Source organism: Hemiscyllium ocellatum, chromosome 4 (genome assembly GCF_020745735.1).
Source record: "Hemiscyllium ocellatum isolate sHemOce1 chromosome 4, sHemOce1.pat.X.cur, whole genome shotgun sequence".
Taxonomy (NCBI): Eukaryota; Metazoa; Chordata; class Chondrichthyes; order Orectolobiformes; family Hemiscylliidae; genus Hemiscyllium; species Hemiscyllium ocellatum.
Genome location: NC_083404.1, coordinates 46531143 through 46555426, shown reverse-complemented (window position 1 = coordinate 46555426; position 24284 = coordinate 46531143).

The following is a 24284-nucleotide window of genomic DNA, read 5'->3' as shown; positions in this document are numbered from 1 at the left end:
TGGCATACGGTATGTTGGTGTTTATTGGTAGAGGGATTGAGTTTTGGAGACACAAGTCATGCTTCAGCTGTACAAGACACTGGTAAGGCCGCACCTGGAGTGTTGCATACAATTCTGATCATAATTTTATAGCAAGGATGTGGAAGCTTTGGAAAGAGTTCAGAGGAGATTTACTAGGATGTTGACTGGTATGGAAGAAAGGTCTTACAAGGAAAGGCTGAAGGACTTGAGGCTGTTTTCGCTAGAGAGAAGGTTGAGAGGTGACTTAATTGAGATATATAAGATAATCATAGGGTTAGATAGGGTGAACAGTGAAAGCCTTTTTCCTTGGATGGTGAAGGCTAGCATGAGGGGACATAGCTTTAAATTGAGGGCTGATAGATTTAGGACTGACATTGGGGTAGTTTCTTAACTCAGAGAGTAATAGAAGCATGGAACAGCCTGCCTGCAACAGTAGTGGACATGCCGACATTAAGGACATTAAAATGAGCATTGGACATATATATGAATAATAATGGAACAATGTAGGTTAGATGGGCATGAGATTAATTTCGCAGGTCGGCACAACATCGAGGGCCGAACGGCCTGTACTGCGCTGTAAGTTTCTATGTTCTATAAATGCAAGTTTTTATAAATTAAACCTATTCTATCTTATTATAAAATTGATACAGTATTCATTACAATCACAGCCATTACGTATTCCCCCATACAATGGTTCCTGAGCTTCTACAACTTTCATGTGGAGATTACTTTTCATGAAATTCATTACCAGTTCCTATTTAGATGAGTATTCCTTTGTTAAAAGATGAAAACTCTTTTCTTCACATTGAAGCCTGTGCCTCTCTTTTCCTTGACAGATCCTCTCCAAACTTTGCAAACCTTTGGTCCTCTTTGCACCTCCTCAGTCTTTGCATTCACACTGCCCCCTCTGAATCCCCTCTTGCTCTTTTCTGCCCTCTCCCCCCTTTGCAGCCATCCTCCCAACTTTCCAGCCCTTCCCTCTCCCTTTGCCATTCCTCGCTGCTCTTCCATTTTGCAGGCTTTCTCTCCCACTTGAAGTCCCTCATCTTTAGTTCCAGCCCCTCTCCCATCTTTGCAACCATTTACTTCTCCTTTACAGCTCCTGTCCCCTCTCCCTCCTTTGCAGACCTCTCCAGATCCACAATTCCTACCTTCTCGCTTTGCAGTCTCACTTACCCCTCCCCTCCCCAGGCTTTCAACTTTGACCCACAGCTACACTCACTGCTCCTGGCCATACCGCCCAACACTGGACCCCAGCCCCAGTCCTCTGGATCTTTCTCCCCTGCCTCACTGACCTTGCTCTCACCTTGCACCCTCCTTCCCCTGCCCAGTGACCTTGTTTACCATACCTGGCCCAACCTCTTCTGGTTTTGCTGACTGCTGCCATTCTCTTTCCTTCTCCATTCCCAGCTGATTCTCTCTCATGTTTGCTGCTGATGTACTCTGTATGAATCCATGAATAGTGCCTGATAGAGACATTAAGCAATAATCATTAAATGCTGGCCAAGACAGCAACATCCATAACCCATGAATAATTTTAATAAAAAATATAGCATTGTGAAAAAAAGGGTTGTGATTACTCAATGCAGCTCCTCATCTTTTCCTTCTATTCACGAGGGAATGTTTTCCTGATTTGGTGTCTCCCGGAAGTGCATTTTCCAAAGAATCAATCCACTCATTGCTCCCTTGTAATAGACTGCTATATTCAGTGCGTCTGATGGCGGACAAAGTTATTAGCAAAGTATCAAAGAGAGCACAAGCACTTTTGATGATGTCCTAAAAGCTTTTGATGAGTACTTGAATTTCGGGAACAAAAATGATTTCACAAGCAGGATCTAACAGAAACGTTCATCTTCCAATAAACCTGTAGAGAATTTCAAAAGGGACCTCTACATATGAGAGGAAAGCTGTGGATACAGAGCATTGAGATCAGAATTAAGCCAATAGAATAGAAGAGAATCCCTTCAGTGTGGAAACAGGCCCTTCGGCCCACACCAACCCTCGGAAGGGTAACCCACCCAGATCCATTCCCCTATCCTATTATTGTACATTTACTCCTGACTAATGCACCTAATCTACACACCTCTGAACACTGGGCAATTTAGCATGGCCAATTTACCAGACGGACTTAGAGTCAGAGTCATAGGGTCATACAGTATGGTGTACAAACAGTCCAAACAGTCTAAGCTGACCATAATCACATACTAAACTAGCCGTACCTGCCTGCGCTTGGCCCATATCCCTCCAAACATTTCTGATTCGTGCTCTTATCTAAATGTCTTTTAAACATGTAACTGCATTGGCATTCGCCACCTCTCTAGAAGTTCATTCCACACATGAACTACATACTGTGTAAAAAAATTGCCCTTCATGTCTTTTAAATTTTTTTTAATATCTTTCTCCTCTCAGGGTGTACGTTTGCTCACTGAGCTGGAAGTTTCATTTTCAGACATTTCATCACCATACTGGGTAGCATCTTCAGTGAGCCTCCTTCATCCAGAGGGTCACTGAAGATGTTACCTAGTATGGTGATAAAACCTCTGAAAATGAACCTTCCAGCTCTGTGAGCAAATCTACATCCAGAGCCTCAACCAGTGCTACAAATTTTCTCAAAACTTGCTTTCTCCTCTCACCTTAAAATATACCCCCTAGTCTTGAAATCCTCTACCCTAGGGGAAAGACACAGACCATTCCCTTATCTATACCCCTCATGAGTAGATAAACCTCTATAAGGTCACCTCTCAACCTCCTACGCTCCAATGAAAAAAGTCCCAGCGTATCCAGCCTTTCCTCATAAAGGCTGGTGGGCAGCATGGTGGCACAGTGGTTAGCACTGCTGCCTCACAGTGCCAGAGACCCGGGCTTAATTCCCGACTCAGGCGACTGACTGTGTGGAGTTTGCACATTCTCCCCGTGTCTGTGAGGGTTTCCTCCTGGTGCTCCAGTTTCCTCCCACAGTCCAAAGATGTGCAGGTTAGGTGAATTGGCCATGCTAAATTGCCCGTAGTGTTAGGTAAAGGGGTAAATGTAGGGGTATGAATGGGTGGCGGGTCGGTGTGGACTTGTTGGGGCGAAGGGCCTGTTTCCACACTGTAAGTAATCTAATCTAATAACTAAAACTTTTGATTCTCAGCAATATCCTGGTAATCCTCTCCATCTCAATAATATCCTTCCTATAACAGGGAAACCAGAACTGGACACAATGCTCCAGAAGTGGCCTCACCAACATCCAGTATAGCGTCAACATAAGGTTCCAACTCCTATACTCAAAGGTCAGAGATGGCAAGCGTAGTAAACATCTTCTTAACCACCCTATTTACATGTGATGCAAACTTCAAAGAATTCAGAAAATCTAGTGGCTTTTTAAAAAATTGCTGGATGTGGGCTTTTTTGATGAGGACAGTATTTATTGCCCATTCTCGAATGTTCTGGAGAAGATGATAATGAGCTGCCTCCCTGAATCACTGCAACCTACAGTGTTGTTAGAAAGAAAACAGTAGAGTTTTGCCCCAGCGATTGCAAAGGAACAGCAATCATGCTTCCAAATTTGGATGCTGTGTCGCTTAAATGAAAACTTTCAGATGAGGGTGTTCAAATGTGCCCGTTGCTTTACTCTTTCTTGATGGTAGGGGGCACAGGTTTGGAAGGTATTGTCTAAGGAACCTTTTTGAGCTGTTGCACTGCAGCGTTTACATGTTATTCTCTGCTCCCAACATGTATTATTAGTGGAGAAGGCGATTTATTTTAGGTGGCGGATGAGTGCCAAATAAATGAGTTACTCTATCCTAGATGGCATCAGGTTTCTTGAATGTTGCTGGAGCTGCACTCATCCAGGTAAGTAGAAAAAACTCTTGTCACACTCCTGATTTGTACCTTGTTGATGGTGAACAGGTTTTAGGGAGTCAGGAGGTGAGTCACTTGCCACAGAGTTCCAACTTCTGACATGCTCTTGTGGCCATAGAATTAAAGTTGTCAGTCCAAGTTCAGTTTCTGCTCAATGGTAACACCCAGTATGTTGATTAAATTCTCTTTTGTTGGTGATAGTCATTGCCTGACACTTGTGTGACGTGTTACTTGTCACTTATCAATGTTTTCCCGGTTTCCCTGCATTTGGACATGGACTGTTTCAGAACCTGAGATTTTGTAAATGTTGCTGAACAGTGTGCAATCAGCAGTGAATATCACCAATTCTGGCCGTATGATAGTTTGTCCCTGACTATATCAAGTGGAGCAGCTCTCTCAGTTTTGGCACAAGCTTCAAGATGTTAGTGAGTAGGGACTTGGTAGGGTTGCTGAGACTGTGTGTTTGTCATTGCCATTTCTAGTGCCCAGTTTAATACTATTGAGTATCATTCATTTCGTCAGGATCAGGTAGCAGATAGATATGATCGAATGGCTTGCTAGGTCATTTAGAGTCTTGACGTATTGAGTTGGACAGCATGGAAATAGACCCATTGTCCAACTCATCATAGCCGACCAGATATCTTAAATTAATCTAATCACTTTTGCCAGCATTTGGCCCATATCTCTCTAAACCCTTCCTATTTATGTGCCCAACCAGATGCCTTTAAATGGTGTAATCGTACCAGCCTCCATCACTTCCTCTGTTAGGTCATTCCATACATGCACTACCCTTTGCATGAAAAAGTTTCCCTTATGTTCCTTTTAAATCTTCCCGCCGCTTCTTAAACTTATGCCCCCAGTTTTGAACTCCCACTCCCCTACCCTGGGAAAACAACCTTGGCTATTCATGCCCCTCATGATTTTGTAAACCTCGATAAAGTAACCCCTCAGTCTCTGATACCAGGGAAAACAGAGCTGAAAATGTGTTACTGGAAAAGCGCAGCAGGTCAGGCAGCAAGCAAGGAACAGGAAATTCTGCTGGAGATCAGAGCTGAAAATGTGTTGCTGGAAAAGCGCAGCAGGTCAGGCAGCATCCAAGGAACAGGAAATTCTGCTGGAGATCAGAGCTGAAAATGTGTTACTGGAAAAGCACAGCAGGTCAGGCAGCATCCAAGGAACAGGAAATTCTGCTGGAGATCAGAGCTGAAAATGTGTTGCTGGAAAAGCGCAGCAGGCCAGGCAGCAAGCAAGGAACAGGAAATTCTGCTGGAGATCAGAGCTGAAAATGTGTTGCTGGAAAAGCGCAGCAGGTCAGGCAGCATCCAAGGAACAGGAAATTCTGCTGGAGATCAGAGCTGAAAATGTGTTACTGGAAAAGCGCAGCAGGTCAGGCAGCATCCAAGGAACAGGAAATTCTGCTGGAGATCAGAGCTGAAAATGTGTTGCTGGAAAAGCGCAGCAGGTCAGGCAGCATCCAAGGAACAGGAAATTCTGCTGGAGGTCAGAGCTGAAAATGTGTTGCTGGAAAAGCGCAGCAGGTCAGGCAGCATCCAAGGAACAGGAAATTCTGCTGGAGGTCAGAGCTGAAAATGTGTTGCTGGAAAAGCGCAGCAGGTCAGGCAGCATCCAAGGAACAGGAAATTCTGCTGGAGGTCAGAGCTGAAAATGTGTTGCTGGAAAAGCGCAGCAGGTCAGGCAGTATCCAAGGAGCAGGAAATTCCTGCTGCCTGACCTGCTGCGCTTTTCCAGCAACACATTTTCAGCTCTGATCTCCAGCATCAGACCTCACTTTCTCCACCAGGGAAGACAGTCCCAGCCTATTCAGCCTGTCCCTATAGCTCAAACTCTCCCACCCTGGCAACATCCTTGTAAATCTTTTTTGAATCCTTTCAAGTTTAACAACATCCATCCTATAGTAAGGACACCAGAATTGCATGCAGTATTCCAAATGTGGCTGAACCAATGTCCTGTACAGCCACACATGACATCCCACCTCCTATACTCTTGAGAGGGCACTTAAGAGTTAATTGCCCACACGCATCAGTTGTAGGTCAGACCAGATGAGACTGACAAATTTTCTTTTCCTGAAGGACATTAGTGAACCCAATGGGTTTCATGCCAATTGACAATGTTTACATGGTCACCATTGGATTAGCTCCTAATTCCAGCTTTATTATTGAATTAAAACTTCATCACATCTGCTGTGTTGAGATTTGAATGCATTTAGCCAAAGCCTTAATCTGATTCTCTGAGTGTCCAGTCAGTGAGAAAACCACTATGCCACCAGCTCCCTTACTGACTCATCAATTCTTGATGTACCTTTGTCAGATTTCTTACAGTCCAAGGAAGATTTGGCTTTGGATAAAGCTATTCAACATGTGGTGGAAGCAGAACAAAAAGATGTGTAGATGCTGAGAGAACATTCTTACTATAGGAAGGCAACAGAGTGCATTAACTTTGTCAGACATGAATTTGCTAGAGAAGTATGGGACACAACTACACAGTAGATAGGATCCTTGAAAAGAAAGCACTTTGAGGGGAATGAGCTAATTGAGACAGAAAGGATAGCACTGGTCTACATAAGTGGACATTCTATTAATTTTGAGCTTGATAAAGGAGCAAGAGTTACTGTCCTATCAGATCAGTTACCATGGCTGGTGAAACAGGAAAGAGAGCCTCCAGGCAGAACATGACATGGTTCAGGTAAAACAACTTTCAGAAGCAAAAGTTACATTACATTGCAATGGACATAAGAGAGTTGAAAAGATGTAGCCTGCAATATTATATTTTGGAGCCTGTATGCATTTCTTGACCTTCATTTCACCAGAAGAGTTGGATGAAACTAACAACTTCCCAAAAAACAAAAACAGAAATTGCTGCAAAAGTTCAATAGGTCTGGCAGCATCTGTGTAGAGAAATCAGAGTTAACGTTTTGGGCTCAGTGATCTTTCCACAGATCTTTCCTCAGTTCTCCCAGAGAACTACTTATCCAGAGGGAAATTGGCAAACCAGTCCAAACACTGGTCCATGAGCAAACTATTATTAACCACATCGGCAACCAGTGGAAGACATCATTTTAAGTCACATCTCAGCACTCAAAGAAAAAAAGAGATTCAAGTGAGATCACTTAACACGTTTAACATATTAACATAGAGAAAGTCACAGACTTCATCTGGACTGGTGGAAATGATCAATGCTCTGTCTTTCAAAATAGAATAATCAACGCCAGTTCTGAGTGAGCAACATGCTTCAATGACAGGTTTGAGGGCCTGTAAAAGTTTACTTCATCAGTCAAATACCCATAATGGCTACCTGAAGGCATCCAAACTGATCAACCACTCAAGGGAGATAGACTGCACATGACTCCATGGGAGCCAGATAGGGGACATGGTAAAGAAGAAGAAAATACTTGGTCTAAGAATTCAGCACACTGCTAAAAGAGATACTGAATTTTCAAATCAGAAAGTGAATGCCTCTTTCAGAAATTCAGGATACTACTAGAATGAACGTCAGGGCTGAATCTTACATTTTTTTAACCAAGTGAAAGGTGTGTTAGTTTTCCTTGGAGGGATTCCTGTCACAGAACCTAGCGAGATTTCTCAGCATACATCACCAAACTCACCTCATTAACTACCTACCCTGCACTAATGGAATCACTCTTGTTTGAGTCCATCCCATCTTTGTTCCTCAAAAACTCACCACGAAGTAGGTGTCTGCCACCTGAGTCAGTGCTGTCACAACAGTGTGGAGGAGTGCAGCAGTGCCTGAAGATCAGTGACCTTCTGCAATCTGCCAGGATAAGTGCCACACTCTTCTCTTTATTACCTCGCACTCTATCTTTGCCACTGCACCCACCTCCCTCCAAGGCTCATGCTCTACAACTCTCACTTTTGTTGGCAAAATCTTCCCTCACTTGCTCCTACCCTCCTACACATGTAACCCTGCATACCCTCTGTGCTGCCTACACACTCCCTTTGAACATCTTACCATTTTACCCCAACTTCACCAGCACTAACAGTCAGGTCACTCAATTCCTTGCGTTCATTTTTTCCAGAAGACAGCCCACAATGGGGCAGAAGGGGCTAGAAGGGTGAAGGGATGCCTCACATTAGACTCTTCTATTTTTGCAAGAAGAGAATCCTGGAATTTGCAGGAGAAGGCAAGGACCATTCCGATGTGGGCGGGGTCAGGGGGCGGGGTATGCAAGATAGCCACATCCCACTAATCGAATAAGTGTCTCTCTTCATTCCACTGCAACTCTCACAGTATTCCCACTGGCAGTGTCATTCATTATGCACCATTCTCATGATACCTTCCTTCACTTTTAATTTGCAAGTGCTGCTGGGAGGTCCAACACCAGAGGCCAATTCCTTGATCTATGAGGCAAAGATTACTGAAGTCCCAGAGGAAGCCTTGGCATGACTGCACACTCCCCCCATCCCCACGCCTCCAATCTACCCCAGGCAGCTCAGACACTGACACCTCAGTGGAGTTTGTTTTTCTAGATTAGAGCCAGGAGATTCCGCTGGAGAGTATTTCATTGTCACACCTGTGCAGCTGGTTGAGGAAGGAATGCCCTCAGCTCCGTGGCACCAGAGATCAGACACCTGCTCAGCCCCAGGCAGGAGAGGACCCTCATGGTTTCACCAGTTGATGATTTCATCCAAAATTCTGGGCAAACTGACTCGAAGGTTACAGCACGCTACCAATACTGTTTGTACCATACTGTCTTCAGAGAGACAAGTGTCTAGCTTCTTCTCTGGATTGGTTGGCACACTCAAGGTGGGCTGAATGTACACACGAGCCTATACCCCATTGTTCTACTCTTGGTGCTCAGACCCTTCACTCACTCCAGGCGTCCTTTCCACTCAAGGAGACAGGGTGCTGCTAGGAGTGGGGAGTGGGTGGAGGAACCTCACACAGCCCCTTCCAGAAGTCTCCTCTCATGACACTCCTAGGTAGCCTGGCCTTTCATTAATTTAATAGGTTACAACAAACTTGCACACTTTCAATAGCATGTCCTACTTCGAGTGACCTGACTTAAGATGGAGTGCGAGACCTTGTAACCTCAAATCACATGCAAAAATACAACGGTGTTATCATGAGCATGTCTCTTAAAAGTATACTGACTGAGACAGAACAGAAAATGTTCCTTGTCCAGAAACTAGGGTGATTGTCAGTTAGATCCAATACAATTCATAACAAGCCACGATTGTCTGGGTAAATAGAGGGGTGATGTGATCCCAGAGAGAGGGATCATCCAATGGTGGGGGTCAGCTCTGCAGGGCAAGAGACAGGTGACAGTGGTGGGGTATCAGTCCCAGAGTTTTGGATACAGGTTGTGTTGGGGTTTTGGAGGCTTGTTAGGGGCCAGACCTCCAGCAGGTTTCAATCTCAAGGTCTAGGATTGTTGCTGCGACAATGCTGTTTCAGAGACTTGATTGGGAAATGTAGCAGGGGGCTCAGTTACATTGGGATCATATGAGGTTGTGAATTTAGGCTTGTTGGACTCAACATGTAGGTGGAAAAGCATTTAACTACTAGATGCGACCAGTAAGAAAACCTGGCCATCTATGGTTAAATTCAAAACATTGAATAATAATAAAACTCACAATCTCTTGATAATAATTAAAATGCCAAACTGCCTTCTTGGAGAGGACTAGTTACCCATCACCCACCTGTGTCTGTCAAAAACTAAAAATGTTGAAGAAGGTGTGTTTTGTGGGATTTATGTTTTAAACATTTAAACCACACACTCTCTTTATAGTGAATAAAATTTTCCTTCATCTTCACTTTACATATGCAACTATATTGATTAAATAATTTGCACCATTAATGAAAGCAACATCATATTTATTAAATTCATGGATTATTTTAAGTATTTTTAATTGGAGTATTTTACCTTCCTGAATGTCATTAATTAGGCAATAATAAACCACAGATTCAAATGGTAAAAGATCATCAACCTTAATAACCTGGTTTGTTAATAAATTATATTTTACTCACCTTTTGAAATACTAACTATATTAAACTCTGATGAATGATATAGGGACACAGTTTAATAAAAAGTAGGCAGTTCAGTAGGATATGTCTAGCAGTCTAAATGTGCAATGTATTTAACAAGAAAATAATGATAGCTGAATAAGCAGGCTGTCATTACACTCCTCACTACAGCATTGTTACATGTTACTTGCTAATAGATTATGAGTCTTGATATTGTATAATGTCTTGCACAGGTTGTCCGTTTTTGCTGCCTGCTCTGCATAATTAAATAATGAAGTTTGCGTGTTCATTTTGCAAAGATATTTAACCAGATGCCTAAGGCATGGTGAAAAGATTTGTGTTGGAGATTCTAATTTCCTCACAATTGCAGCTGTCCATGTTTGCCGTGGCAACATATCGGTGGTAATGGAACAGTAGATTATGGTCTCAACCTGGAGGTTCAACAAAGACTCTTGAAGCTTGGCAGTATTTGCACTGAGATGAATTTGCAATGACACAATAGTTGGGAAGTAAGCTTTACTGAATTGTACAGCAGTGACAGTAAATTGATGTCTGTTGGTTCCATTAATGCACAAAAACATCTTTATTTTCCATTCATTAACAGTGAAAATCTTTATCATAGTAAATACTGATGTACTGATACTTCAATTCTCAATTGGACAATTGACTGACAAACAGCCATTAAAACATTTGGTCTTTCAGTAAATTTGACAAGATTTGACTGAGTTGGCATCAGAGATTCTTTACAAAACTAGGATGTGGAGGTGCCAGTGTTGGACTGGGGTGTGCGAAGTTAAAAGTCACACAATACCAGATTATAGTCCAACAGGTTTATTTGGAGGTACTAGTTTTCAGAGCACTACTCCTTCATCAGGTAACTCATGGGACAGAATCATAAGACACAGAATTTATAGAAAAGATCCAATGTCATGCAATTAAAGCGCTATATTGAACAAATCTAGATTGCTGTTAAGTCTTTCATCTTTTAGAATGGGTTGCAGATTTACAAAACTAAAGTCTTTGGGAATCAGGAGAAAACTCTATTAGTTGGAGTCATACCTGGTGCAAAGATAGTGTTGAAAGTCAGTCATCTCAGTTCCAGGACATCTGTGCAAGTGTTCCTCAGGTTAGTGTCATAGCTTAACTCTCCTCATCAGGTCAGACGAGAGGATGTTTGCTGATGATTGTATAATGTTCGGCATCATTCATGATACCTCAGATACTAAATCAGTTCATATTCAAATACAGCAAAACCTGGCCAACATCCAGGCTTGGGCTGACGAGGGGCAAGTGACATTCATGCCATACAAATGGCCATCTCCAACAGAGAGAAGCTAATTATCATCTCTTAATAGTCAGTGGCATTACCACTATTAGCAACTGGGGGTTATCATTGACCAGAAATATTAACCATCTACTTGAACACTGTGGCAGGTCAGAAACTAGAAATCTTGCAGCAATTAACTTACTGCTTGACTCCTCAAAGTTTATTCACCATCTACAAGGCAAATGTCAGGAGTGTGATGGAATACTCCCCACTTACCTGCAGGAGTGTAGCTTGCTTGAATGATACCACATCACAAACACTCACGCCCTCCACCACTGATGCACAGTAACAGCAGCGTGTGCTATCTACAATTTGCATTGCAGAAACTTACTAAGGTTCTGAGGACAACTCCTTTCAAACCCATAACCACTGCTATTTAGAAGGACAAGGGCAGCAGGTACATGGCAGCACCAGTACCTACACAAAAAAACTAAAAGAACTGCACAAGCTGGAAATCAGAAACAAAAACAGAAATTACTGGAACATCTCAGCAGGTCTGGCAGCATCTGAGGAGAAAAATCAGAGTTAACATTTTGGGTCAAATGACCCTTCCTCAGAACACCAGCACCTACATGTTTCCTTCCAAGGCACTCACATCCTAAGTTGGAAATATATTGATATTTCTTCAGTGACACTGGTTCAAAAACCTCAAACTCACTCCCTCATGGGAGTATATCTTCTGGAAATGAACTGCAGTGGTTCAAGAAGGCAGTTCAACACCACATTTTCAATGTCAATTACGGATGGACAATAAATTCTGGCACAGCACATCCCCACAATGAATGATACAACAACTCAGGCAATATATTTTTTTTCTTGTGGAGAAATGCTCATAGCATAATTTAATCAACAAGGAAAACCTAAACCCTATCTCCTCAAGGAGAAATTAGGACTGTAGTTGCTGGAGATCAGAATCAAAACGTGCAGTGCTGGAAAAGCACAGCTGGTCAGGCAGCATTTGAGGAGCAGGAAATGCTTGAAACGTCGACTCTCCTGCTCCTCAGATGCTGCCTGACCAGCTGTGCTTTTCCAGCACCACACTTTTTGATTCCTACCTCAAGCCTTACCAACTGCTTTTAGAGTGAGAAATGTACTGTACTTTTAAAATTGTTCCTTGGATACTTCATAAATTTTGAAAGAAGAATCTATAATTTTCTTTACACACAGTTGGAAATACACCATGGTTCCAAATATGCAACATCAGAGTAATTTTAACTTTTCGCAAACATATAAAACACTATGTATGTGTAGTACTTTTAGTACTGTTATATGGCTCAAGGAGCAAGTATCAAATAATATTTGACACTAAGCTGCATAAGTAATTATTAAAACAGAAATGATGTAGATTTAATTAGCGTTGTTAAGGAGGAAAGAGTGATAGCAAGGTGGAGAAGTTTTGGAAGGGAATTCCAGAGCTGCGGGCCAAGCTGTTGAATGCACAAGCATCAATGATAGGGTGATTAAAATTGAGGATGTGCAATTGGATCAATTGCCCTTTATACATCATCAGTAGTCGATCCAATATTGCCTATAAATCCGATGCATCATGCACAAAAAGAGTGTAAAATCAGAACCATGATCTTTATGGGCACTCCATTAAGACTAACCTTTTGCAACTTTTTTTAATCTAAAATGGCTATGTGCACCTACACACGGTTATGTGCCTATATGCCTGTAAGGCAACAAGGCATTGGCTAGCAGAAGAAATGTGAGAGTTACATTGTTATTCATCCAGCTTTCCATCAAATTCAGGCCATTTCAGGATTTTGAAGTGAACTATCCACTGATCTTTGCATGCTGAAGCTGAACTGAAAGTGGTATTTTATCTTCAATCAGAATACAGGAATGTCTAGACATGATAAAGATGAAATATTCGTCATCCTGATGGAGGCAATCAGCTCAATTGTGGAAAGAAACTTCCTCAATTGAAGCAGGCCTGCTCAGGACTAAGGCAAAATGTACTTGAACATTTTGGTAGATTGGAATTAAAATGCACACTGTTAGTAGATTTTTTTAAGGTCAAAATAGAAAGTGAACTTTAGTCATCTTTATACTGTACATTTTAAGTGAAGAACTTTATTTCTAACTTGGATTTGTCTCCAATTTGTTTAACCTTATCTTCTCTTAGCTCACCTGGTTGACATTTCTGTCCAAACTTTTGAGAAGACAATCAAAGTGAATTGCTTTTTGTTTTGTGATTGATTACAAGGAGAAATTTTAAAGGGTCCAATGAATCAATTTATTAAAGAACTTTATGTCTGTTTGATTGAATATTATAGAATTTTCTTTTCATTTAAGTACTCTAGATTTTTATGATGAATATACATGATCTGTGCAATTTAAAATATAGATGGGCTTTACGATTTAATAGGATCTACTCTAATGTCTCCCCATTGTGCTTTATTATCCGCTGGCAACGAATTTGTCAAATATATCATCATGTACTGTTTTTATCAAATAAAGAAAATGACTGGGAATAAAAATTCCATGTGAAATCACTTAGCATGAAGAGGACTATTCTGAAATGTTCTGCTGGTTACATTCCTGGCGTCTATGTTATTGTTTCTCATCTGTGAAATAAAGTAACAGGTACTTAACGTACCAAAAACAATTTGTACAGACATTATTTCACCAATTCAAACTGTGCATGCCTCACTGAGGACTCCTTTATCTAACTGTGGCTAATACATTCTCATGCTGTGCTCTGATGACTTCATTTTACAGTTGAAAAGATCACCTGCAGCACGCAGAGCTGGGAAATAGGACTCTGGTAATTTTGGATCATGGAATGTACTTAGGTGTAATGCAGAAAGAATAATCACGAGGCAATGAGAATTAAATAGCAGTGGTGGTTTAACTTTGTGTGTACACTCTAATAAATATCCGTAATTATGAATTCAGTTTTAAAGCCATTTAGTCTTTTCAGCTGTGGAAGTCTTTTGTTATTATAATCTTAGGTAAATGATTGCAGACAATTTAGAGTTAGATTGTGCCACAGATAAATTGAATTGATGTGTCTTCTAAGTTTAAGGCACAAATGTTCTGCAAATTGAGCTTTCAGTTAATGATGTATTGCCTATCCAAACCAACCCCTAATTCTACTGCTCTGAAATTGGTATTTCATTCTCTCGAATGTTCACCTTTAACTGTAAATGTATTATCATAAACTTTTGAACTTCCATCTCCCTGGTTGTGTTTATAAGTAAAGTTCTGATATTTTCTTGTAGTTCATTGTTTATGAATTGAATTATTGTCATTCCCAACCAAAGTTAAGCATTTGGAAGACCCTTTATGGTCTGTATTGGAACTAAAGCTTGTGTGAAATGAATAATGCAATGCAATAAAATTAGTTTAGCATTTAGTCCAAAGTAGGGGGATTGGAGGTTAGGCCTGTTCAACAAACTGGTGTCAAGATCAAAATAAAATCTCTCTTGACAATGGACATCCAAAAGTGCTTAACAGCTAATGAAACACTTCTGAAGTGTAATCACTGCTCTCATGCAGGATACCGCAGTCAGTTCAGACACAAGAACATTCTTAAACTGTTGTGGATTTGGAGTCAAATATTAGCCAAGGAATAACTCCCTCCGCTCTTTTTATGCCAAATAATACCTGGTTACTCCAAACAGGTACATGGGACTTCAGCTTGAGATCTCATGCAAGAACCAGCTTCTCCAACAAAAGTGCAGTACAGCAGTACAGCACTCCCTCAGTTCACATTAGAGCAGCAGGCTTGATTTCCTGCAACCAAGGATAGGAGCAAGTAGAATTGTGTGAGCAGGAGGCAAGAGAGCTACCAATTAAGCCATAGGTGACACTGCTGATTTCACATATTGACAGGACAACATATAAAGGTGCACAGAAAATGAAAACAAAAAAGTAGGTTTTTAAATTTAAAAATCATACAACACCAGGTTATAGTCCAACAGGTTTATTTGGAAGCACTAGCTTTCAGAGCGCTGCTCCTTCATCAGGTGGTTGTAAACCCCACAACCACCTGATGAAGGAGCAGTGCTCCAAAAGCTAGTGCTTCCAAATAAACCTGTTGGACTATAACCTGGTGTTGTGATTTTTAACTTTGTACACCCTAGTCCAAAATCGGCACCTTCACATCATGGTTTTTAAATTGGCTCAGTAGCTATAGAAGTGTAATTGGCATTAGTCTACCTGTTACATATCCAACCTGTAAAACTGACAGCATCTACAAAATGTCTGCAATACCAGTTCAATACTCTGGTGTGGCAAGTCAAAATTTTGCCATATGCTCTTCTGAGTTGAAGACTGAGTTACTTCACCCAAGAACTCCAGCTATTTATGAACTAAGCCATATAGCTTGCTTGATATTGTTTCACAATCCAATGTGAGAAGTGCAGTCTGGGGTGGAGATCAGGGTTGCTCTGAAACATTACTATATGAGCGCATTTTATGGGCCGTGTTATAAATATTTTTCTGAACATCATGAGGAATATTTGTTTATTTGATAAAAGCCAGCTTCCTTGTTAGACAAATCTTAAATTTACACTGGCTTTGAGGAAATGTATTTGTCAAATTATTTGCATTTGTGAGCAATCACACAACATAGATCATAACCATAGAGTACAGAAGAGGTCATTCAGCCCACTTAAGGCTGTCCGGTCTTCTTTTAAAGAATTAATGATGATGTAAATTTCTTTGGAATGCACAAAAGTTATCATGGAGCAGAAACTCTGTAATAATGTGATCCTAAAAGAATGTGTTCACCAGGATCCTCACTTGCTGACTATACTATCAGAGAATTCAAGGTTAGTCAGAAATTTCCTTATTTCTAAATAGATGGCAGGATGCCAGGCCTATTAGGGATGCATCTGGAGAGTACCAGGCAGAGCAGAGGAAGGGGTATAGTTGGTGACAATAGGACAAACCATTATATGCTCATCCCCTTCTTAGTGGTGATATTGCCTCAGCATGTTAACAGAACACAATCATTTGTTTTTATAAGCCTCTTCCCTATGCCTCTCAGCTACTCTGTATGGGCCACTGAACTAAGCCTTTAGGAATGTCTGTGTACATTTCCATTGGGTGCTCCAGTTTCCTTTGCATAGTCCCGAGATGTGCAGATTAGGTGGATTGGGATTCCAGGATTGGGTCGGACTGGATGCTCTTCACAGGTTTGTTGCAGACTTGATGGGCCCAACAGCCTATTTCCACATTGGAGGGGATTCAATGATCCTATAAGCTCATTTGGTGCTGGTGGGAGCATTAACACATTAACTCCTAGCTGAAACGTTTGGCTTCTGGCGTGCTTTTCTGCTTTTTGTTTTATCACAGTTTGGCAGATTTTCCAAGTGTTGTCAGGCCACTTGACTGGGTCATAAGAACCGATCTCAGAAATCTGCGACACAGTCTAACATGGATACTTCAGCCTACTGTTCGACAAGGAGCAGGAGAATCGACATTTCAGGCATATGCCCTTCACCAGGAATTGAACCTGCGTCCCTGGTGCTGTGAGGGATTCCTGATGAAGGGCTTATGCCTGAAATGTTGATTCTCCTGCTCCTTGGATGCTGCCTAACCTGCTGTGTTTTTCCAGCACCACACTCTCCACTCTGATCTCCAGCATCTGCATTACTCACTTTATCCTGCTCTACAAACCACTCTTCGATTAGTTTCTGATTGGCACTTGGTGTCAATTAACTAATTCAAATAGAATAAACACAGCGCACCTATTGGCTGAGTCCATGTTGACAAACAGCAGAAGACCTAGTTCTTTATCTGAGTGACGGGGTATTGTTTGACTGACCACATGAACTGCTGAGATGCCTTCTTGAAAGGGATAAAGAAGGCTTCCACCTCTTACTCTCAAACTTAGGCATTTAATAAGAAACCAAGTGACCTCTGCCAGGGTCAGTGGTGTCTTCACAGGACACAATAGGATTCCTAACCCTCTGTTTGAGCTGTCTTAGTTGAAGCTCTTTTCCTGCAGTTTTTCCTGAAACTTCTCTCCTTGTCTTTTCCTTTTTTTCCCATCCCTTCTTCCCTTTTTCATCTCTCATTCTCTCTCTTTCCTGTTCATTCTCTTTTCCTTGAATTCTAACTTCTGCTGCCTCAGTTTTGATCTCTCTGGTGGTATGGTGGCTCAGTGGTTAGCACTGCTACCTCACAGCATCAGGGACCCAGGTTCAATTCCAGACTTGGGTGAATGATTGTATGGAGCTTGCTCATTCTCCGTGTGTCTGTGTGCGTTTCCTCTGAGTGCTCTGGGTTCCTCCCACAGTCCAAGGATGGGCAGATTAGGTGGATTACTCATGGGAAATGCAAAGGTGAAGGGGTTGGGTCTGAGTGGTATGCTGTTTGGAGGGTCGGTACACACTCAATGGGTTGAACAACCTCTGTAGGGATTCTATGATTGGGTTCTCTGCTTCATTGTCCTCAGTTTCCACCGATAAAACTGTTGGCTACTCTTTCCCAAATTTCTGGCTTTCCAGCAAAATTTTAATCCCACATGGCTCACTCCAGTTTTTAACTGTTTGAAGGGCAAATGTTTAAATCCTCAAAACTTGCATTTAATTCTGCGAGGAACACTGTGGCATTAAATGCAAATGTTACCATACTGTAGCGATGAGAACTCAAGAGAGCTTCTGGCAGTTTTTACTTTCAAAATTTGTTTCAGAGTGACAACATAACTACACTTCTTCGTTTTGCCTATGTGTTCATATCTCAGATGAGCCCCAAATTTGTGATGATCAGAGACACAGCAAGGTTCTCCAGTTTGTTCCGGTTCCAGACAGGATGCCTTGAACTGTCATCCTCACGGTCAAGGAGTGATGAACTGGCTCCTTTCTTTATCGATGTACCCCCTCAGGTATGTCACAACAAGGTTAATGTGGATCCATTCTCCCCAGTCTACATGAAGTCATAAAAACTGAAAGAACCGCGGATGCTTTAAATCCAGAAACAAAAACAGAAATTGGCGGAAAAGCTCAACAGGTCTGGCAATATCTGTGAAGGGAAATCAGAATTAATGTTTTGGGTCTGGTGACCCTTTTCTAGATGAAGTTGTGTTTTTAAAGATTCAATTTAGCCAAGCTTTTCTGAGCTATAGATTTAGAATCAAAGAGATGTACAGCATAAAAACAGAACCTTCGGTCCAACTTGTCCATGCCGACCAGATATCCTATATAAATCTAATCCTTTTTTTTAGATTAGATTCCCTACAGTGTGGAAACAGGCTCTTCAGCCCAACAAATCCACACCAACCCTCTGAAGAGCAACCCACCCATTCACCATGACTAATCCACCGAATACTATGGGCAATAGCACGGCCAATTCACCTGACCCGGACATCTTTGAACTGTGAGAGGAAACCGGAGCACCCAGAGAAAACCCACGCAGACACGGGGCGAACGTGCAAACTCCACACAGACAGTTGCCTGAGGCGAGAATCGAACCAAGGTCCCTGGTGCTGTGAGGCAGCAGTGCTAGCCACAGAGCCACTGTGCTGCCCCATTGCTAGTATTGGCCCATATCCCTCTCAACCTTTCCTATTCATATACCCATCCAGATGTCTTTTAAATGTTGTCAGCATACCACCCTCCACCATTTCATCTGAAAGTTCATTCCATGCATACACCACCCTCTGTATGAAACATTTGCCCCTTACATCCTCTTTACATCTTTCCCTTCTCATCTTAAACTAATGCCTTTTAGTTTTGGACTCCCTCATTCCAGGAAAAAGACCTTGGCTATTTACCCTATCCACACCCCTCATGATTTTCAAACAGTGAGCTTAATTATTATTAACCATGAGAAAAATCAACACAACACATACATGCACTGATTTGAAAAAGAGTGAGTCCAAAATGATATACAGACCAGATTTTGAATTGTTTGCGAAGACTCGAATGTTGATTAATGGTACCATTTCAGTGGAGGTTACCAGTGGCAATGAGATTAGTCACAATGACAATGACATTGAATGGTCAGTTTACAATGCTCAGTTTTGAAGATTGATTGAGATTCTTTAGTTCTAATTCCGTTCGACCATGATTGAATTCCAGCATTCAAGGTAAGAGAAAGTCATTTTGTTGTCCTGTTTTCCTTTTGTCTAGCTTGTCGTCTAGCTGACCTCTCGCACTCGGAGTGAGAGGTTCCTTTTACCTGCAACCCGTGGATGACCAGGGGATATGTTTTCAATTGTGATCATCACAGCATGCTAATGCTTGAACCCAACTTGGTATATATGAGAAGACTCTGTCCCATTATTACGCTCCAGTGGAGTTGAAACTGTTTTTATTTCTAACCTCTGTTCTAGAGTTCTTCAAAGGCAAAAAGCAAAAAAAAACTATCTCCAGTTTGGGACATGATCTGCAGGGATGGGGGGGGGGGAGGTTAGATAGCTTGCTGTTGAGCAGGAGGTCATCAATCCCTCAGTACCTTTGCAGTCCCAGTTCAATCTGTTTTGACTTGCTTCTCTCCCCCACCAATGCCTTTGAAGGGCAGTTTTTAAAGTTCTCTTTGCATCCATTGTTTTGAGATTCTGTGGCTGTCTCTCTCTCTCTCTCTAGGCAGCCATTTAATTTATATCCGTGGCCATTTTTGTCTGTATTAGCCCCCTTTTAAGAAATACATTTTAGAATTACGTCAGTCGATAGCACCAATGAAACATATTGGCAGTGGTATTCCCTGTTATAGTGTAGGAAATATTACACCCAATCATTGCAAGCAAGCAAGCACAAACTGCAAACGTGATGACAGCCAGATAATGATTCTTTGTGATGTTGATTGAGGGATGAGTAGTGGCTGGGGCACAAAGAAGAATGCTCTCTGCCCTTCTTCCAAATCCTGACATGCGATGTTTTGCAACCACCTAAGAAGATCAGGATTTAAGGGCTCATCTGAAATTTGGAAAATGAAAAACCCAGCTGTACTCTGACCATAATTGTCCCATGAAAGAGTTTTCAGTGCAAAACTTCATAACAAAATAAAGGGCTAAAACACTAATTCAGATACAACATAATACCTTCCACGTTTAATAAGTGATGGAAAATATTAACTAGGCGCATTTTAGGCTCTCGTCCCCAGTAATTATACATTTTATTGCTCCTTAATTATTTTGGCGGTAACCGTTACTGGCTGCAATTAAAGTGCAGTGAGACATGCAGAACGGTAGTAAATCCACCCAAATTTGGATTAACTCTTGAAATCCTATTTGAAATCAGGTTTAAATTCAGACAGGCAGAGTGTGTGCGTGTCTGTGTGTGTGTGTGTGTGTGTGTGTGTGTGCGCGCGCTACATATACCCTTGTTGTATCTTTATGCATTTATCATTATTGGATATTGTCAGAAAATTGAAACATATGTTATTACTTTATCCATCTTGGTGATGTTTCACAATTTTGGAATGAACGTTCATTTAGTGCTGGGGACTGTCTACTTGCTGCGCTACAGTATGATTTGAGAAGACAATTTAGGTTAATGATCTAATAAGGGATTGAGGGAACTACATTGTGAGAGACGGTGTCCTCTGGGTGAAGAGTTACCCAGGCTATTAGATATGAAAATTGAAGTTAAGGATTCCTTTGACACTATTTAAAGACCTTTCTTCTGGTGTCTTGTGCCAATATTTCTGCCTCAATTAATTATGACCTTTCCTACAATTGTATAATGTAAGAATTTTTCTATCCCTGTTGCCTCCATAACATTTATCACAGAACTCAATGAGAAACTAGCATACACAATATGGTTTCAGATATTTTTGGAGGTATATGATCATTGCAGGTCTTTTCAGAAAATGATTGAATGATTTTATGTTTAGTTATTCCACTCCATATTCGAACATAAGTGGCTTCATTCAGCTCATGATGTCGGAAGAAGGCATTGAGCTGGTTTGAGGTCATTCCCTACAGCATGGAGAAGCTCCGGAACCAGTGTTTTAGGGCTACAATTCTGTGATTCAAGATATTTATAAATGAGGAAGCTCCATGCCCTTGCAGCTAGTGTGTACAGGTGAAACTCGTGGAGATATTTTACATTGGACCTGTTAACAATTGCTGCAGCATGAGGCAAAATGAATATTTTAATCTTTTGTTGATTTTGGACATAGCTGAAAACCTTACCACAGTCAGCCGAGGGTTAAACTTGGTTAATGGCAAAACACAGTAAAGCAAAATGGGTAATTCCCCAGTATCTCTCTCATACATCACTGATTTTAACCAGTTTACCACAAGCATGTCTCACAAAAAAGCACGTTGGCATGAGAAAAACTCAATTATTTTAATCAGAATACTTGACAGCATGTATTTTTTAGTGTATGTTATAAAAATTAATAAGTTAACTGTAACGCTCCTATGAACTCCTAGTGGGCAGCACGGTGGCACAGCAGTTAGCACTGCTGCCTCACAGCGCCAGGGACCAGGGTTCAATTCCCGCCTCAGGCGACTGACTGTGTGGAGTTTGCACATTCTCCCCGTGTCTGCGTGGGTTTCCTCCGGGTGCTCCGGTTTCCTCCCACAGTCCAAAGATGTGCGGGTCAGGTGAATTGGCCATGCTAAATTGTCCATAGTGTTAGGTAAGGGGTATATGTAGGGGTATGGGTGGGTTGCGCTTCGGCGGGTCGGTGTGGACTTGTTGGGCCGAAGGGCCTGTTTCCACACTGTAAGTCTAATCTAAGTCTAATCTAATCTAAACTTGGGGTACGTTCACTCTTAAAGATTGATTAGGTTCGAGAAATGATTAGTTATTTGCTGTCTAGAGCAGCATGCTGAGTTTCGGCTTCCTAATGTATGGTGTTTTCTTTTGACTGAAGTACCTGCTGTTGCTGTGTTTTGTACCTGCAGCCTGGGTATAAATGACAGGGCTCCCCGAAGAGCATCTCTCAAAGGCTATCACTGGCAGCAATGTTGAGGCCCTGTCTCCTTTCTCAGGTGGGCTTAAGAAGTCATTTGTTATTATCGTGAAGACAAGTAGAGAATTTTTCACGAGTACCCTGATCAATATTTTCCCCTTAACTTCACTCAAAAATCAGATTGTCTGCATGCATAAAGTGATCATTTGAGATTTGGCATTCTTGCGTTTGTCCTGAGAAGTGCAAAATGAAGAACTTCAGCAATAGGTCTTACCTTTTTAGCAATAGTCAAATTCTTCACCATTAGGCAATACTTTACTCCCCGACTCCCTTGTTAGGTCCACGGTCTCCATTCCCGGCACCTTCACTTGCCGCCACATGAGGTGTAAAACCTGTGCCCACATCTCCCCTTGTCAACTCCGTTCAAGGCCCAAAAGGATCCTCCCACATCTGGCAGAGATTTTCCTGCACATCCAAACACCTCATTTACTGTGTCTGTTGCTCTTAATGTGTTGTCCTCTATATTGGGGAGACAGGATGCCAACTCGCGGAACGTTTCAGGGAACATCTTTGGGACACACGCACCAAACAACTCTACCGCCCTGTGGTTGAACACTTCAACTCCCCCTCCCACTCTGCCAATGATATGCAAGTCCTTGGCCTCTTCCATCTCCAAATCCAAGCCACCCGACACCTGAAAGAAGAATGCCTCATCTTCTGCCTTGGGACCCTCCAACCACAGGGCACCAATGTCGATTTCACCAGTTTCATCATCTTCTCTTCCCCCACCTTATCCTCATTCCAAGTCCAATCCCCCAACTCGGCACCACCCTCTTGAACTGAGCCACCTGGTCCATCTTCCTTCCAAACCATCCGCCCCAGCCTCCCCTCTGACCTATCACCAACATCTGAAAATGTGTTGCTGGAAAAGCGCAGCAGGTCAGGCAGCATCCAAGGATCAGGAGAATCGACGTTTCGGGCATGAGCCCTTGCCCGAAGGGCTCATGCCCGAAACGTCGATTCTCCTGCTCCTTGGATGCTGCCTGACCTGCTGCGCTTTTCCAGCAACACATTTTCAGCTCTGATCTCCAGCATCTGCAGTCCTCACTTTCTCCTATCACCAACATCACCTACCTGCATCTACTTATTGCCTTCCCAGCTACCTTCCCCCCCAGCCCCACCCCACCCTCCTATTTATCTCTCAGCCCCCTTCCTCCCCCACACATTCCTGACGAAGGGTTTATGCTCCTTGGATGCTGCCTGACCTGCTGTGCTTTTCTAGTGACACACTTTTTGATCTGATCTCCATAATCTGCAGTTCTCACTTTCTCCCAATACTTTACTATGTCCAACTTGCTACATAAATGTAAATTGTTGTTAATCTATTTATGTTTCTGGGAAACAATAGTCATGTTAGTGGAACAATAGATGGACAGAGAATGGGCAGCAGGGTATTAGCATCAATGTTTAATTAATTCAGCAAACACATTTGTCATTACATTAATAGAGCTGGGCTACAAAATAGGGACAATGTTAATTTCCGAACAAGGAAAATCAGCTATTGTCTAGAATGATTGGATAATTCAATATCGCCTATTATGAATTAGCATCTGAAGTTAAATTTATTCCTTTGCATCCCGTCCACTTGTGTCATATGTTTAGCTGTTGAATTATGTGCAAATGAAGCTGTTTAGAATCAATGTTCTATCTTAATTTCAAACTCATATAATCTAAAACCTAAATTAGAGCCAGGAGACATGTATCTATATTTCATAGCTATGAAATCCTTCCTTACCTCTGAACCTACAGCAGGACAATAAGAAACACAATTACCCAAGATGTATCCAGACCATAACTTGCAAATAGAGCCTGTCCTTTCAGGCCCTCACTTTCTCAGTCTCTCACAATCCCTCTCTCAGCCCTGAAGCATTAAAGCTGGATGACACATTTGTTATTGTCTGAAAAATGATCGCTGCTGGAATTGCAGCAATAATTGGTGTGAAATTATGTTATAGACAGCTGAAAGGTAAGGACATAAATGGGATCAGTGACACAGCCTCTTGTTTTCCACTCTGTCAGTTTTTTCCCTCAGCTATGGATTTGTTGTCATCGACTCCTGATGAACCTGCTGACACCTCTGTCACAAAATGAATTTTTCACTCCTCACTTGATTGACTCCATTTGTTGGATGTAACTCACAAAGTCAGGAAAACAGAATTCCCCCCCACCCCCTATCCCCGACACACTGATGTGCTAGGGCTTTGTAGCA